Raw genomic sequence first — 18,625 nt, 5'->3', positions numbered from 1 at the left:
CTGGTGTACAAATTGGTGCAATGCGTGAAAAGATTACAAAAAGAAAAAAAAAAGTTTAAATCCATAAGCGAGAATGTATAAAAAATATTTTTGTTTTTTGAATGTCAAGATAAAGCCTTAACTTGTATAGTTCGTTTACCAGGAGTTGGCACTTGGCTCCGCATTCATCACATGGTATCCGACTATACTATTTCGCTATTTTTGGGAGAAGGATGTGAACAAGGTTGCTATTTGGTGATTGTATGTCAAAAATATTTATTTTGCAATTTTTATGTGCATTTTTTTACATTCAATATTTCATAAATTTGATGACATTTTCTTCTTTTGAGTGAATAGTATGTCCTTTTTTGAGACATTTTGCTGCAATATATTTAATTAGCTAGAGTAACGAAAGATATAATAGCAGATGATAAAGTGAAGTAAGTGACTGAAAAAGAATCCACTGTTAACGTTTGGCGAGCAGTAAGAGTTGTCTCAATTTCAAGAGCGGGGACGTTTCTCCCTATACTCTCCGTCCTTAAATGAACTCTTCCTCCGAGGAGGTGGAGCCAGGTGCCAACTCCTGACGAACGAACTATACATCATTATTGAAGAATGTAAATTGAACTATTTATTTTGCTGCAAGAAGACACTGTAATAATTTTACTTTTTTCTTACTACTTTCATTTTTTCACGTGTGATTTATTAGGAGAGTTATTACTAAAGCATTTTAAATGATAAGTTTCTGTAAAAATACAGAAAAATATTCACAGGAGACTCAGTAAGTTTAACTTAATAATGTAAGTAAAATTCTGTAAATTATTTCCTGGCTTATAAATAAGCCCCTTTTGGCTCTGAGACTATTAAGAAACATAACAGAGTGAAATCCGAACCACTATGGTACGATTGAACAGAGTGCAAATCAATAAAACGAGGAATCGAACTCCGGCCGAAGCTGTGGTAGTCGAAGAATCTACCCACCACACTAAACGGGCAACAACTTACTGATGATCTAAGAACAATACATTGAAATATCTGAACGAAAGTCCCATTAGAGAAATGCGCAGACAATAACGGGCATTTTCTGTAACTTTTTTCCGAGAAACACATTTATTTGCATATGAACAGGAACTTACATAATTTAACAGAGATTATTGTTTTTCTCTCTGCATTTTTATAGAATTTTTTTATGGTTCATATTCATCTATATAATCACATAGACAGAATTCTTAAATTTTATAAAACATAAGGAATAATGGGTATTTTAAATAAAAAGAATTAACATCATTTTTACTCAATAATATATAGTGTTAACTAACCTAGTGTAAACTATCCTAGTGTTAACTAACCTAGTGTAAGCTTATAGTGTAAACTAACCTAGACAAAGGGATGAAGGTTACCTTGCACTAAATAGTTTAACTCATTAATCTGCTAATTATTAATTATAATTATATTTATAGGTTTTATGATAATTTGTAATTGATGATCATTTTATCAAGAAAAGGATTTAGTTATTTAGCAGCATGTTATGATTGCATTAATTTTATACGGAATTTAAATTCAGTTCGGCAGTAAAATTTTCATGGTCTTTTAAGCTTTCTTATATTTTTTTTACAAATTTAAATTATGTGTTGACAATCAATTATTTTCGCAAATGAAAATAAATAAAATTCTAATAAATAATCTTATTAATTACTGTGTGTTAAATAAATACATAGTAATTTTAAATCTCTAAATCTGATTAAATTAAATCTAGCTTTTTAAAATTTCTGTGCGAAATATAATTTTTTTAAACCTTTCAGCGCGAAATTTACAAAAATCTTTTCCGCCTTTTTATTAAAAATCTAATTTTCAAAAAATAAAATCGATATATATTTACAATTCTATTAGCATATGTCTACAATTAGTTCACTTCAATATATTTTCTTGTGTACGTTGCATTTTCTTTTATGTAAATTTGATAAGAGGACCAAATTCAGGAGGGAGGGGGTCTACTTAGACCTCCAAGGACGCCTACAAGATTTGTCACCAATATTATTGTAAGTTTTTCAATTTAGCACAGCAGAGCCGCATCAAGGAATTGTTTCACGAAACAGCACAATTAATTCAAAATTTATTTCAATAACTTAAGGTATTCCAAAAATTCCTTCAAAATTGTAACTTTTCTGTGAAGCCCGTACTTTTTAGGGATATGGTTCTTATTGATAATTGATAAGATATCAAAAGTATCAAAAGAGAAATAAATGCATAACACACGGTTGTCTAAACCAGGGCGTGAAATTTATTATTCAAAGCCAGCCTAAAAAAAATTTTTTTTCTCCACTATTTTCACGAAAAATAGAAATAATTTTAAAAAAATGTTAACAGATAAAGAACATTTTGGAGTCCAAAACAATAGAAGAATATACAGAAGCTGAAAACACATTTATTGCAAAGTAATATTAACTTAAAATTAGTTTCTTGTAAGGTTTCAATGGTTTTTTTTTTTTTTTTATATATATATATATTAACCGACCAGGTTTTTCTGAAAAACTACAGATACATAAAATTTTCGAAATCATTTTTGACAATAAATATGCATTATATAGTACGTGAAGGTACCACAAAATTAATTGGAGTACGAGACAATTAATATAACTAATAGTCTGCATTGAAGTAATAAAATACCGACTTTTCTATATATTGAATTATTTTTTATCTCTCACAGGACTTTCTATGGGCCGAAACGAATGTTGCCCTCTAAAATGATTCCTCATAAGGCATACACCCCACTAGTTTATTTCAAAATTGGCGAGTCACACTTCCCTAGTTTCCCTTGTTAGTTTTAAAATATAACTATCTGTTTGTGAACGAAGCTGTAGTAAATAGTTTTCAACGAGAGTATCTTTCTAGTCTTTAATTGGATAATGTAGCGGTGACGAAATAGCGTTTTGGGTGGATCTAATCCTCACAAAGAGGCGGTAAATTTTTGTCTTTTTGACTTATCTAAAAAATACCCTAATTAAAGAAATGTGTTGGTTTTTAATTATAGTTCAGTTCAATACAATTATACTGAGCAGTATTTCAGTGCAATGAACTTTTCAGCACAATATTTCATTTGAATGGATTATTCTGTGAAATATTTCAATTCATTTCAATGTTCAACATATTTTTTTTTGTTTTAAATAATTATTAGTGCACTCTTTAATGTTAATTAAAACAAAGTAGCGTTAATTGCTCTTATGTTTCAGATTGGATAATTTTTCCTAATTCTCGTAAAACAATTACTTTAAAGCATTGTTTCATTATTTTCAATATTTATTTGAAACATTGTTCCGCGTGAGTTAACGTTTTATATAAAAACTTGCACTTAGGACATAGAGGAAGTTAAAATGAATTACAAAAAAAAAAATTTAATCGCTATATTCGCAAATATTTTGAAATTGTTTCAAAATATGTTCGTTAAAACATAAGTTCAAAAGAAACATGTTTTTTCCCCTTTTAACTTTACAATATATTAAAACCTACATATAAATAAAAACGTGTTATCTTGTTAGAATAATATATTCTGTATTGTTTTTATGGTGACTAACTTCGAATATGACCCTAATAGTTACTTATGTAAAGACAGGTGTGATTTATTAGTTTTGAAGAAATTTTTCTCGCTCTGAAAATCCAGTGTGAGAAATCAAACTCAATTTGCTTCCCTAAATAAACACCGGATAGGCAAGTGTAAAAAAAAAAAGCCGAAAGTTAAATTATTCCAGTTTCGTGGTTAATGGACTAACGCGTTCTATTTCTCGCGAAATTTAAATATTTGCAAATAGTAGAACTACTGATTGATATATTGGTACAATCGATTCATCTCAGGTCGATACACTCTCTGCAATATATATATACAGTACACTCTCGATTATCCGTGCGCGGATTATCCGTGCTCATTCCGGAGTCACACAAAAAATATAAAGAGAAACCTTTTCCAGATTAAAAAAAATTTGTTTCATGAAGTTATAACACGACCAAATTTTTAGAAAGCAATATTCGTTATTGGATTGCAGTATATGGAACAAATCGTCTACTTTATGGATGATATGGAAAATCGTCTACGTTATCACGATCGTGGAGAAAGATGATACCGCTTGATGAACAATCCTCTTCAGATGTTCAAGAAAAATATGATAACAGTATTCTCGAACAAGCAAAAGAAATCTAAGGTTTCGAAATTCTTTATGAAGAAAATTTAGAAGATTGGTTTCAAAGTGATGCACGTGAGCCTGGCTTCCAGTATTTGACTGATGAAGACATCGTTATGTTGTTGAATCAAATAGTGATGATAGTAACTGATGCCGAAGATGTAGTAAATGAATGAAATACAATTTCTCATTCTGCTGCTCTGTGGAAACTTTATTAGATTATATGGGAGAAATTGATTACGGTGACATTACTGCGGTTCGTAAAATATGTGTATCGATATATGGCGAAGACGCATTACACATTTTTTAATAAGGAAAATTTCTAGTTTGATGTTATGCATGCAAATGTCAGTAATTTTTATATTTTTTGTACGGATATTGAATTTTTCTTTAATAAAAGGATTTTTCGGATTATCCGTGTTTTTCGATTGTCCGTGCGACCTGTCCCGGTGATTAACCCGGATAATCGGGAGTGCACTGTATTTATATATATATATATATATATATATATATATATATATATATATATATATATATATATATATATATATATGAATCTTCTGGTGAAAATTCTTGATGTTATCACAGCAATTAATTAATGAATAATAGCTCATTCGTGACTATTGTCCTTTTAAAAAGACAATTTAGTTTTTGCTTTCAAAAAAGAAAAAAGTGGGATTTATTTTGTTCAAACAGAATTATTCTGTCTTCCACAATTTATTGTGAAATAAATATTTAGATTTTTTTTAATCCAAAGTCGGGGTATAGTGCGTTATCAATGCTAAAGTGGTAGGTAAAACAAAGAAATATCCACTTGGTATACATAAGCACGTGTTCTTGCACTTTCTAAATACAGGCGCTAATAATATATACCTTTTGTGGATGGACATTAATCGAGAGATTTGATCATTAATTGACAAAGAAGATGTCTTTGGCTGTCACCAAAAATGTTAATTATGTTTGACTGCAAATTATTTTTTTACGTTATTTATATGCAATATTTCGAATAATATGCAATATTCTAAAAATTATATTTCGAAGGAATGAAATTCCTTCGAAATATTATTTTTAGTTTTCTATTATTATTATATTTTTGATTTTAACTGGTATTCAAGAAGTTTTAAAGTTAAAAAAATTTCATTCATTATAAGGTAAATGCATGATGTGACCCTATTAGAGAACGTTTAATGATCAAGATGTTTAAGTAACGTTTTATAACTATTCAACGGTAAATAAATATTTGCAATTTAAATTTATTTTATATAAATCTACGTCCAGTCAACATATTTAAAAAAAAAATACAAATTGAAATTGCAGTGTTGGCCGAGCAAAACATTTAAATTTTACAATTTTAATTGTTAAATAATTTTTTTTTCTAATATTGCTTCGCAATTTAATCAAAACAAAAACGTAATAATAGCAGAGAATAATGTAAAGAAAGGATGGTAAGAAGTGTTACAAGAAAACACCGTTAAGTAAAGGAAATTATTTACAAGAAAATTCCTTTATAACTTTTATTATTTCATTGCTAATGGTAGCCAAAGATATTTGGGATTTCTTTAGTAATGAACATGTTATTGATTTTTTTGCTCAATAGGAATGCACCAAATAGTGAGACGATAATTCTCTTTTTATTATAATGAAGTGAAAACAATGAAACATTGCATATTGTATCGTAAAAATAACATGCACAAATAAAAATGTCATGATTTTAAGATATATTTAATTCCATGTATATTGAAAAAAAATAATAATAGCGATTATTTTTCAAGACATTCAGTGTATTTTGAGATATTCTGTTCTCTAAGAAAAGGAAGGGAAGGAGAGAGACCTTTTCTAAACGGTGTCAAGTAGGCCATGAATGGAAATAGTGAGAATCTTTAAATAACTCGGAAGTCATGACTGTGGACACAGGTGATTGCACGGACAGACTGCACCTTTTTTTTAAAATTTTTTTTTAAACAAGAATGTGAATTGTTATTATTAAAAATAAGGAGTGGAATTATTTTATGATAATATCATTAGGTTTTAATGTTTATCCGAAACGAAGAAAAAATAGATATTTATAGAAGATTCGTTGCTTTTATGTTAATTGTTTTCATAAGAATATAAATAAATGATTTGCTGTGGTAAAAAAAGAATTATGGAAGAAAAAAACATTTAAATTCAAGAAAGTCATTTCTTTAAACAAAACAATTAAGTTTCTCTTTTGATTTGTTTTATCACCATTTTAATCCATCTACTATTTTTAAATTCTTGATGCATAGTTGGATATTTTTATTCCATCCATGTTTGTTGCTTTTACCGGTGTTACTGTTGATTAGTTGTTTAACGCTGTTAGCTACACAATTTTTCCTTTGATAGTGTCAATTATTTTACTGAATCATTATTTTGTTTATTTCTTTAATTAGTTTTATTTATAATACTTGCGATAACCCTAAAGTTACCTAAGATAAACGAACGTTTGTTTTAAAGATATTCCCAACTATATTTTTTGCATACACATGCTCGCTAAAAGGTTAAAGTGTATTTAAATTACAATTTTTTTTTTTTACAAACTAATATAACTTTATTGGGAACAAAAACAAACACATAAATACAAAGAATATATATTCGTCGTCAAGAGGAAAATCCTATCCAGGCGACAAAGAAAAGTAATACAATAAATTTAATTTAGAAATTAAAAAAAAACGGGGGGGATTTTACAATCATGAATTATTTTGCTCATCATAAGACATCATATATATTGTTGAATACTGTAATAATAGGAAAAAAAAATACATGAAACTATTTTTAAAAAAATAAAGATTACATAAGAAATTCATTTGGATTGGCACAAGACTGGTATAAAATATCAAATGCTTCCTTAAAAGTGAAAATTAGAGGTCTAAATCGTCAATGTTCATCATAAATTGAAATAAAGCACACTTAAAAGAAGAATACATTTGGATGTTTTGCAACTGGAATTGTAATTTATTATATAATTTTGGTGCTAAGTAATTTACTGTAAGCTTTGGATAGATAGGTTTATAACTTAGTACAATCGTTTCGCGTGTTTTAGATGCATTAGGAAGCAGTGTAATCATTCATCGTTATGAATTAAGAACAACTTACAAACGTGAACAGCGACAAAAAATTATTTGTTAACATGACTTAGACAGACAGAGGAGACTGCTGAGATTAGAATCAGCTGGAAAAGGGTGTGGATGCGGACAAGTTCGAGAGCACATCCGGGTCGGAATATCCTCTCCGCACACCAGTGACCCATTTCAAAAGGGGTTTCCATTTTTTTTTTACCTATTCAATCTCTAGCACTCCAAAACCGGTAGGACTCTTCACGGGCAATAACTTGGAAGATTCAATTCGAACCATTTCCCCCCCCCCCAATATGCAGAAGAAAACTGTTGCCAAAATAAGGTCACTCATAAGAATATGTTGAAAGGAAAAGTCCTATTTTAATTTAACGCGAGTTATAATTAAGCGAATAGGGAGGAAATATTAACTATTCAAAAGTATCGCGAATTTTTACTGCCACATTAACTAACTCAAATGAAGGAAACAAATTAATACTGTCCCATTCAGTTACTTTGATGTATATTTTTAATTAAAATTATTGAGTGCGTAATAAACTTTTGATGGGATTATTTTAAGTCTTGCATTTTTTTATATTCCAATCGGTGAGGAGCCATTGTAGATGTGCAATTTTTAATATTCAACTTCAAAGGCCGGGATAGCCTGGTCGGTAGGGAGCTGGGCCCATATCCAAGAGGTCGTGGGTTCGATCCTCGCCGGCCGAAGACTCCCCGTGTAGTAAATGGTGACTGATGCACGTTAAATCTGTCGAGTCTCAAAGTCCTCCATGTTCCCACAACAAATCAATACCTCTGGGGGGTACTGATCCGGGAGTTTCCTTGTCTTCTGGATTGGTTCAAAATTACAAGGCTACGGAGTTGAACGTAAGTAGTCGTAAACCCATGAAATTGGGTCGGCTGTTCAACGACGGTAATAAAATAAAATAAAATATTCAACTACGAGCCGCGATGGCTCAGGAGATAGAGCGTTCGTCTTCCAATGAGGTGAACCGGGGTTCGTTCCCGGCGATGACCGGTCGATTCGAATTCCGCATGCGGCTTGCACCGACCACAGTGCTGACGTAAAATATCCTCAGTGGAAGACGGATCATGGGATAGAGTCCCCTTGCCGTCAGGCTAACCGTGGGAGGTTCTCGTGGTCTTCCTCTCCATGTAACGCAAATGCGGGTTAGTTCCATCAAAAAGTCCTCCACGAAGGCGAAATTTCTCCCAAGATCCAGGAGTTCCCTTATCTTCTGGATTGGGTTCAAAATTACAAGGCTACGGAGTTGAACATTAGTAGTCGTAAACCCAAAAATTGGATCGGCTGTTCAACGACGGTTATAAAATAAAATATTCAACTTCATAACATTATCGCTCTGAAAGCGAGAGTCAAACGAAGAAAAATCAATCATTATTGCGACTCACTTGTCTTTGTGGAGAATTTCACGACTGGAATATCGAGAATAAAATCGCGAAAGCCTCCTTTGGTTAGCGTCGATGACAATACTAATCTAACCCATAATTTGTCAACCATTGAACAATCGATTCATATAGTGGGTGCGCATTTTTTAGTATTAAAGTTCATAACTTAATAATCCTGATGAACAATGAAACTAAGTCGAGTATTGTGGCTAACATTGAAAAATTTTAAAGAGTGGAATAGGAAAAGAAAACTCAAAAATCTCTTATGGTCAGCCCAACTGCAGTGAAACCGTTCTAGTTCAATGACCCGTGGTGGATATTTCAAGTTATCTATGGGAACATCGTGTAAAAATTATCACCTTGGTACGATAGCTATGCCGGAAATGAGTATTTTATTTCTTATAAAAAGCATCCGTGAATCAGCTTCAAACAAACCAAGGGGGTTCAAAGAGATCTCTTAGTACGAATCAAATAAAACGCATTCCATATTTTTATTTTGAAAAAAATAAAGTTGAAATTTTAGTGAGCAAGTCAGCAACAGTTATAAATTATTTACATTTGAAAGATTAATATTTAATATTTCAGACTGAAATTTTAGTAATTCCACATGCTGTCAAATGAGAAGAAAAGTTCTTAAGATTTAATATATATGAGCCATCAAAATGTAGGCAAATCAAAGTGAAATCAATGAAAGTACCTAGGCTTTTCTATGTGAAATTGAAGAGCTTTGGACGATTTAATGATAAGCCGCAGTCTAGTAAAGGAAAATGACTTTGTCAGGATTTGAAGCTGGAATTTATAAATCGGGTACCTTTTAACGTTCAGATTATTTTACTGAGAGCTGAATTATCTACTCTATATGGATGTCGGAAATTTAAATTCTAATTTCAGACCCATCCAATTTCTGGATGAGACTGATGTTTAGCTTTTATTATTAAAACTTGTGTAGAAGAATTCATCTCCAAGGATGCATCAGAGAAAGTTACAGAACTTTTTAATTGGAAGAAAAAGTTCATCTTCTTAAATATGCAGAAAGAATTCCAACTATAAAGAAAAAAAAATTACTCTCTAATACAACGACTACTCTTCCGATGATGTTAATAAGATAAAAAATGAATATCCTTAAACGATATGAATCTGTGAACCTTCTGTTAAAACTATTATCGATATTCATAGGTGTAAAACCGGAATTAAAGCGTAAGCCTAACTTCTTGTGGGTCGAAGTTTTTCGTTGATCCTATCAGATTTGACTATACTATGTTAGAATAAGCATGGAAAGTGGCATTGAGGATTGCTCATATCAATAACTTTTAATGATTTTGCAAGAAAAGAAAAAATACATTTTTTGATGGGTTTTCTTTATTACTAACTATTAAATAAATAAAACCTAAATAATCTTAAATGACTTTACTAACCTTAATAAGTTAGCTCTTTAATTTTTCTTTAAGATCATTGAATTTCGAAAATAAGATATATATTCTTCGTATATAAACCTATTTCCGTCCAAACCTTGTTTAACTTAACAAAACAAAATAGAGATCACTCGATTGCAACATCCAGGAACTAAATTTCTTCAAAAAAAAAAAGGTAGAATTTTCTAAAATAGAAGATAACTGTCAGCCAAGGTGGGATGAACGATGTCTTGATATTATGTTCTTTAAATGGATATTTCAGACAGACGCGAAACTAATGCAACACGTCGGTAATCACTTGTAAACGCCACGGTCTAGAGCACAACTTAGCAAACATTTTTGTTTTTTACTTCCTTTCCGCTAAGGGGATCATGCGGATATTTTTTTTTTCACGTGGACTGAGGTCAGAGAATTGGACCAATCATAATTGACTCAGTTATTTTAAAAATATGACAAGTTATCTTATTTCTGCTTCAGTAAAAATGATTGCAGTATTCTTGAGAAAATTCAACGGGAGAATTATCCTGTGATCTACTCATAAATTAAGCTGTATATTATTGAGATGAATGGACATTCGAAACTTGATTGCATTTCCGACTTACTGGGATTAATTTCAGAACACTGCAGTGAAAAAACGTAGGGCTACCTACCCACAGTTTCAGCTGTATTATATGATATGGATAAACGGACTGAGGGGACTTGATTATATTTCCGAATTTCGCGAATTATTCTTTGAAAAAATTATCAAAGAACTAAATTTATGTCAATAAAAAATACCACCAGGGGTCTGTCTAGGTTTTTCTGAGAGGTACCTATTTTGTGAAAATTTAGACATAATTTGTGAAAAATGAAAAATTATATTTAAAAATCCAACACAAAAATATGGATTTATCATTTCTTAAGGAATACAAAAATACAATTTTAAGAAAAAGTATTTTGTGAAACTACCGTTTTTCCTAAAATTAAATTTGTGAAACTACCTTTTTTCCTAAAGTTGAATTTGTGAAGGTACCGCTAAACGGTAGTAAATTCGGTCTGGACAGACCCCTGACCACATACCATAAATTACGGAGGAAAAGTCGAGAAAATTTAATATTTGAAATGTACAAAACGTTTTAAAATTCCGCACAAACGTTCACAAAAACTAAGAAATAAAACCTTTCATTTACCTTCATGAAATATCTCGTAAATATTGCATAAATGTTTCAAAACTGTTCTCACGAATTATTGTGCTATCTTCTATTTATTGCATATAAAACTAATCTAATTTAGAGCAAGATATCGCGATAATTTTGTGGGCACAACTATATTCAGCTGACAATTGTTTCAGTTATAAAGATAGTCCTTATAGCTTAAAATTCAGCGTATTTGTACCTCGCAAAACGGTTTAAACGCCGTTATTACAGCTCCAAGTAATCTACTTATCTTGTATGATTCTCAGAAAGGAAGTTTTTGTTAATTATTTAGCTAAAGATTTTATTGAGAAGTTAAAATAGAAAAAAATTACATTGGCAACAAATATAAAATAATTCTTGCGCTGTAAACAATGTTTCAAAGCATTATAGTCAAAAGAATTATATTTACATCTCAGAATTATTAAGAGCATAAGGAATTCAAACTATGTATTAGTGTTATTAAAAAGGCATCTTAGACATAAATAAGACATTTTCATTAAATGGTATTTACAAATATTTTTTTGTACAAAAATATTTTTAGTTAATGAGTCATTTAGTGTTATACTCCAGTATATTCGAGTACCACAATCATACTAAACCTTATGATACAGAACAGAACAGCACAGCACAGAAATGGACATACAATATTCTCGATTCTCTAAATAATAACCTTCCTCAGTGTCTATAAACACGAAACTTTTCATTTCGTGTTTAGACACTTAAGAAGTTTGTTGTTTCGAGAATCGAAACTGTAGCAAATCCTTTTTTGTGCATTATTCACGTTGTTTTTAGCTTTAGTCAACGCAGCATAAAGCATATTCTAACCCTTTGGGCAATAATATTTCCTCTCTTTTTTTCTTCCTTTGTTTATGCGTCACATTGAGTTTAGTACACCGTTTGATTTTTTAAATCCTTATGCATCTAATATCACACTTGACCGATTGTGACTTTTGTGGAATTAAATTATATTTTCAATAAATCAGGTTATTGTATTTAGTACAAGTTCACCGTATTAACAAGGGTTTTTCATTAATAAATATTAATCTGGGTCTTTTCCATACCAAGTTAAAGTAGATATGAAACATTAATGAAATATTCTTCAGCGAGGTTACCCACTCCCTGTAATGATTTGCAAAATAACTTTTCTTTTATTCCTTTGCGTCAGGTTTAGTTGATAACGACGTTTAATTTTGCTACATTGAAACATAATAACGTGAGAATTTGGTGCAATAAATGCATTTAAAGACTATGTATTAAACCTTTATTTCCCAACCTATCTATTTAAAACTGCTTCTAGTTATTTTTGTTTTAATTTTACTGACAAGTATGATTTTTTTTCTTCTCTTCTATGCGAAGAAATATTGAATGACATTTTATTTTTTACCTTTCATTTAGTACAGGTGGTATTCGATTTTCAGGTCATTAAACTGTACATTGAGCTCAGTTCAATTCATATCATCAAAAAAAATTCTATAAGCAACAGACAAATGTAAACACGTGAAGTGCATTAACACCGTATAGTTTATTCTTAAATAATTTTTTTCGATATAAAAAACGCCCAAAATATACTTTTGGTTACTTCATTATTACACTCAGTCGCTTTGCTACTTTTATCTAAAATTTCATTATCATCGAACAAAACGAATTGTTTATTTTTTATTTTAACTTTAAAAAAATCTTATCTCTTCTTTTATTGTTCAACTTGTAATGAGATAAGAACTCAATCACAATCTAGGCTGACAATTTCAAGAAAAGTTTACCGGTAAAATATCTATATTGACATTTTATTTACAAAGTCAATTTATAACGGAATTAAAAGGCAATATTTTCTCTAATTACTTTGAAAATGATAGTAACACAACACATTTTAATGAAAATTTTAATCTTTATCATAATTTAAACTTTTATCCGCTGGTAAAATAGTATTAAAGAATTTAAAAGAATTATATCAAGACTTCGCGTAAAAAAAAATTTGCACCTATATTATTACTTACTTAATAGTGATTCCCAAAGTAAGTTTTTTATTATGTGTTGACGATGGATATTCGCTAAGGCACTCTATATTTCTACATTTTTACCGTTAACAGAAAAAATCCCAACACTACATTCTGGATTTCACCAATGTCTCGAAAATTACACATACACATATGTGTAGTAATGTTGCCTAAATCGTATCATTTTTCGCATTTCAATACTCAGTAAAAGAAAAAAATACTGAAAGTGGTAAACTAAGACGAAAATTGTAACGTTAAAATAATAAATCAAATTACCAGAAGAATCTAAAGCCAAGAATGTGGGTACAAAAAACAGCTTACCTAAAATAAAAATAAAACAAAAATTAATTAATAGTTAAACAAATTAAATAATTTCATAGTCAGTCAAGATAATGGCTACATTATATAAACATTACATAAGTTAAAGTTTATTTTTTTATATTATGTGTTAATAGCATTATTTATGTTAACTAAAGTCTAAAAATCGTGCACAAAACTTCTCAATTATAAGTTCTACCGACTTGTTTTTGGTATAAATCGATTCAGCTACATTAAATAAGTAACTAAATACAGAAAGAACAATATTTCACGAGTCTAGATAGGAATTTCATACGTCCAAATAGGTAAGTCAAAAATTATATTTCTTATGCATTATACATTCTAAACACATAACTTCGAACTAGATCCGTTGACTCATAACTGTTATCCAATTAATCTTTCCATAAATTTAAGATGGGGGATTAAAAAAGCTCTTCTCAGAAGAGGAGGGAAATTTGACGAATTCGCATTGGATTTAAACCACTAATTTCAAAATGATTTTCCAGTTTTTCCCTATAATTATTTCCATATTCAACAATTTCAGTTTAACTTGGATTTAAAAAAAAACTTATGCAAGAATTAAATAAAATACTCGCAAAGCAGAGAAGATTATCAACCAAATATATAATGTCCAATAAAGAGAAAACATTCTATTCACATGTCACATACATTACAAAAAATTTTCATAATGTTTTGATACTAAGTTTGATGAGTAAAAAAGTTTATCAAATTTCCTTCCTAGACAATACAAAAAATTTTCATAATGTTTTAATACTAAGTTTGATGAGTAAAAAAGTTATAAAATTTCCTTTCTAGACTATACAAAAAATTTTCATAATGTTTTAATGCTAAGTTTGATGAGTAAAAGTTTATCAAATTTCCTTTCTACACTAAAACTGGGGCGAGTAACTTTTCTTGCAATTTCTAGACCAAGTAAAGGTTTTCTTTTGAAATTTCTTTTTTTTCACAAGGTGACTAATTTTTAGGCCAACAACTTAAAACTTTGTCGCTTTTTTTCAAAGCACAGTCGCTGTAAAGTTTCTCGGGGACAAAATATTAGGTCAGAGGTTTAAAAAATTAGTTTGCGATCGAAGACAAGAAAAACATTAAAAAGCTGAGTCACAAAACGTCTTGCCAATCGTTCTTTTCGACAGAATTTATTTTTTTCCCTGCAACGTGCTTCGTTGAGCATAACTCTTCACTTGCGGAAAACAACTTCGAAAAATCTTAAGTTTTTAGTTTTAAAATGCATTTTAACGGGACTAACAGTCCATTTATTTCGAAAACTTGACTCATAATCCGTCATGTTTATTTATTTTAAGTTCTGTTGTTTTCTTCTCTTTTTTTTTTGTATTCTTTGCAACCATCGATGGCAAACAAGTAAAAATAATGTTTTTTTATATTTATTTTTTTGTTGAGTTTACGTTCTCTATTCATTCATTCAGTCATTTTTTTTTTGCATTCATTATGTTGACGAATATATTTCAGCACTTTTTACACAGCAAAAAATTAGGTTTATCCCCCTTTTGTACATATTAACGGTGTGTGAAAAGTCACCATCTGTTTTAAAATTATTAACGTGAAATGTTTTATGTGAGTGTTTTTTAAGGGGTGGTTTGTAAACAATCATCTTTTTCCTATGTTTCAAAAATGTGAAATTTCATTCATGAAAAAAATAATTGAAATTAAAGCGTACGCTGTCATGGGACAGCATTTTTTTAAAAAAAACATTTAATATTTATTGTAAGTATAAAATAAAGGTCAAATTTCATTATTTTTTATTGAACAACAAATATTATTATTTTTTGTTCTAATAACATGAGCGTGGTTTATTTTAATATTCTTTTCACTTATCTTAAAAAAATATACTTTATTCTGCAGATTTTAGAAAACGTAAAAGCTGTAAATTTTCAAGAAATCAAGTCAAAAAGCAATTTTTTGGCTATTTAACACGTAACAGTTTTTCTTCTTTTACAGTCCAGTTTTACTCTTTTTTTTCCTTCAATACATGTGCACTGTGCAGCTCTTTGCTTGTTATATAATTTCAATTTATCAGATGTTAGCGCTAAAGGAATATACTTCAATCAGCGAAAAGATAGTACTTTGTTTCAGGAAAAAATTGGTTTGAAAATACATAAAAGGACGATACAGGAAGAGTAATTATGCAAGATTCAAGAATAAGGGGAAATATACCTAGGACACGTGAAATCTTTAAGCGGTACTGGACCCGAAATAGTCGCGTTAATTTATCAGCACTTGGAAAAAAACTTTGTTAACATGAGGCGATTAGTCGCCGTTGCCTGTGATGGTACAGTTATAAATACGGGTTTAAAAAATGGGATTACTTCGCAACATTATTGAAATGAAATTTCAACCGACCCTGGCAATGGTTCTTCATTTGCTCTTCCATTTCAATGAGTTTCCTTTTAGACATACTTTTCAGCATTTAGATGGTCTAATTACCAGCCCCGGTACGTTTTCTTGAACCATTGAAAAAGCCTCAACTGGGAGTTAAAAATTACCCGTTATTCACTCTGAAAGAATACAATCTAAAAAGAAATGAAGTTACAAAAATTGACTTAAGTGCTGACCAAAAAATTATTATTGGATAGTGTCTGGGCAGTAGAGAAAGGCAGTAGGATGATCTTTTAAAAATTGTAGATCCAGTGATTTAGAGAAATGCCTATTTTGCTAACCCTGAGAACTTGTTATTGGCAATGCCATAGGACGATAATCAACAGAATTAGCCTACAAAAGATATCAACCGTTACTTCAGAATCTATAAGAGAATTTCTCCCAACAGTATTAAATTTGGAAGCCTTCGAACTATGAAGAGTCGACATTTACTTCGCCTCCGATAAGGGAAAATTAGACAAGCAATTGTCCTTTGTACAAACTAAACAATGGCCAACATTTCTCAAGCTGTTGGAAAAAAACTGGTGAGTGAATCTGCTGAGAAGGTTTTTGAAGACGAACTTTATACTAGCGATCATGAATGAAAAAGTGAGGTATAACTACAAACCTGAATCCAAATGTATAAACTTGTTGTAAAATCACATAGTTATTGAAAATGTCAACATATTGTGAATGTAATATATTGTAAATACATACATATTGTAAGTGTATAGGGGAGAGTGGGGTCAATTGTAACAGGGTACGATTGTAACAAAGCAAAAATTTCGAGTGTCGGGTTCTAGATTTGGTTCCTAGGTGGCGCACAAGGTGTATTTAATAAATCTACATGTACATCCCTGCTGGCAACCATTTTTATGTACTTTTGAAAGAGTTACATTACAAAAGATATTTTCACGCTACGCAAGAACTTTTTTTGGCATTAGAACATTATATTGTAACAAAGTAATTTTGTTTAAACAAATAAAAATTATTAACCGAATATGTAAGTGGACACCTTAATTAACATTTCAATTTTAAAAAAAATTACTTTTGTTAATTAACTAGCATTGTTTTTAACAAATGAAGCTGAAATGGCGTCTTGGGGACGATTGTAACAATAAGTAAAGGGACGATTGTAACAGCTGAAAATAAATTATCTTATGTTTACAAACCATTACTTAACTCTTTAAGATCCACCAATAGTTTCTTATATCATTTATATTATGTTGCATGTGCATTATTTTATTTGTCACCTTTCACAGCATAAAGTAAAATTTTTAACCCCTTAAAGTTAAAAGTTTAACCCTTTAGGTCTCTGCTCATTATTATTTTTACTCCTAAAATATCACTACTATTTTGATCAATAAAATAATATATCACAACTATGATGATATGTATAATTAACTATGTTTTAGTTGAATTTATGAACTGTTACAATTGGGGGGACAATTGTAACAAGTGCACGACTGTCAAAAATTGTTAATAACTAATATAATAACATTTAAAATAAGGTATTTATTTATTTTTTCTAGTAGAGGATAGTCTACTTTACTCGTCTGTCAATTAATACTAATAATATATTGAGTTTTTTGGTAGTTAAAAATAGTTAAGTAAAAAATGTTACAATTGACCCCACTCTCCCCTATATATTGCAAATTGTAAATAGCTGTCCTTTATGGCTGGGTAGATAGGAAGGACAGAATGGAACTCTGAGTGCTGCCACCTCCACGTGGTGAGTTCTTGGTAATTAATATGATATACAGTAGAGAACCGATTATCCGGAACGATCGGGACTATCGCTATTCCGGATAACTGATTTTTCCGATTTTCTGAATCGCTACAAAAAGCCGTTTTTTTAGTGTTAAACCTAACTAAAAAAAAAAATATTTGGAAATAATCTTTAAAATAAGAAAAAACGATGAGGTAATACACTAATGATTATTTCTGAAATGATGGTAAGGTACATCTTTCAAAAAAGAAAGAAAAATCGTAAAATCTTATGAGGAAAAAAAAATTTTTTTTTAAAAATTGCGGAAAAATTTATCGAATTTCGTTCCGGTTTTTTGGTTTTCCGGTTTTCTGATTTCCGGATAACGGGTTCTGTACTGTATTAAAATTGCATTGAGAGCTGCGCAGTACACATACATTCTAAAAAGTGTAAAACTTAACTATAAAGAAGAAAAACTGCAATGTGTAAAAAAACTACAATTCAAAAAGAAAGAAAAGAAACATTTTTGCTTGAGTTTTAAAAACTTTGCAGCTTCTACGCAATCTAAAAACTGGAGAATAATGCATATTTTTTTAAATGCGTGAAAAGAATATTAAAATGAAATACGCTTATGGTATTAGAATAAAAATTAATAATATTTGTATTTTAATGAAAAAAAATTACGAAATTTCAATTTTTTATAAATTTTCCTCAAATTTTGAAAGCTATCCCTAATTGTGATTTAAATCAAAATAAAAGGGAAATAAAACTTTAAACATTTATTTACTTATCATTTAGCATTTTAATGTAAATGATGTACAGCGCACAAAATAAAAAATGGATCACCTTGAAAATCTTAATGGCTCAAGAGGGTCACCTCAAATATACTAGTTAATTAGTGCAGACAATATTTTGTCCAATAATTGAGACCCAATAATTTGCTTGTGCTAATTTTACTTTTTGAGTATTTCCTCATA

The 18,625-nt window shown here is 30.0% G+C and overlaps 1 protein-coding gene across 12 annotated transcripts in view; it reads right to left on the bottom strand.

Annotated features, from left to right (window-relative positions):
• LOC107437589 (uncharacterized) overlaps window positions 1-18,625 on the bottom strand; it is a 236,234-nt gene that overhangs the window by 33,257 nt on the left and 184,352 nt on the right. For 4 of the 12 annotated variants that reach the window (XM_087167510.1, XM_087167514.1, XM_087167511.1 and 1 more), the window contains one exon: window positions 13,505-13,549. The exons of the other annotated variants lie outside the window; for them this stretch is intronic. The gene's annotated coding sequence lies outside the window, so the exon portion shown is untranslated. The remainder of the gene's footprint in view (window positions 1-13,504; window positions 13,550-18,625) is intronic. 12 annotated transcript variants of the gene reach the window in all.

The sequence above is a fragment of the Parasteatoda tepidariorum genome, chromosome 7, assembly GCF_982258835.1.
Source record: "Parasteatoda tepidariorum strain Cologne lab strain chromosome 7, Ptep-v5.0, whole genome shotgun sequence".
Lineage (NCBI taxonomy): Eukaryota > Metazoa > Arthropoda > Arachnida > Araneae > Theridiidae > Parasteatoda > Parasteatoda tepidariorum.
Note: the sequence above shows the minus strand (reverse complement) of the source record. Positions and strands in the feature narration are given on the sequence as shown.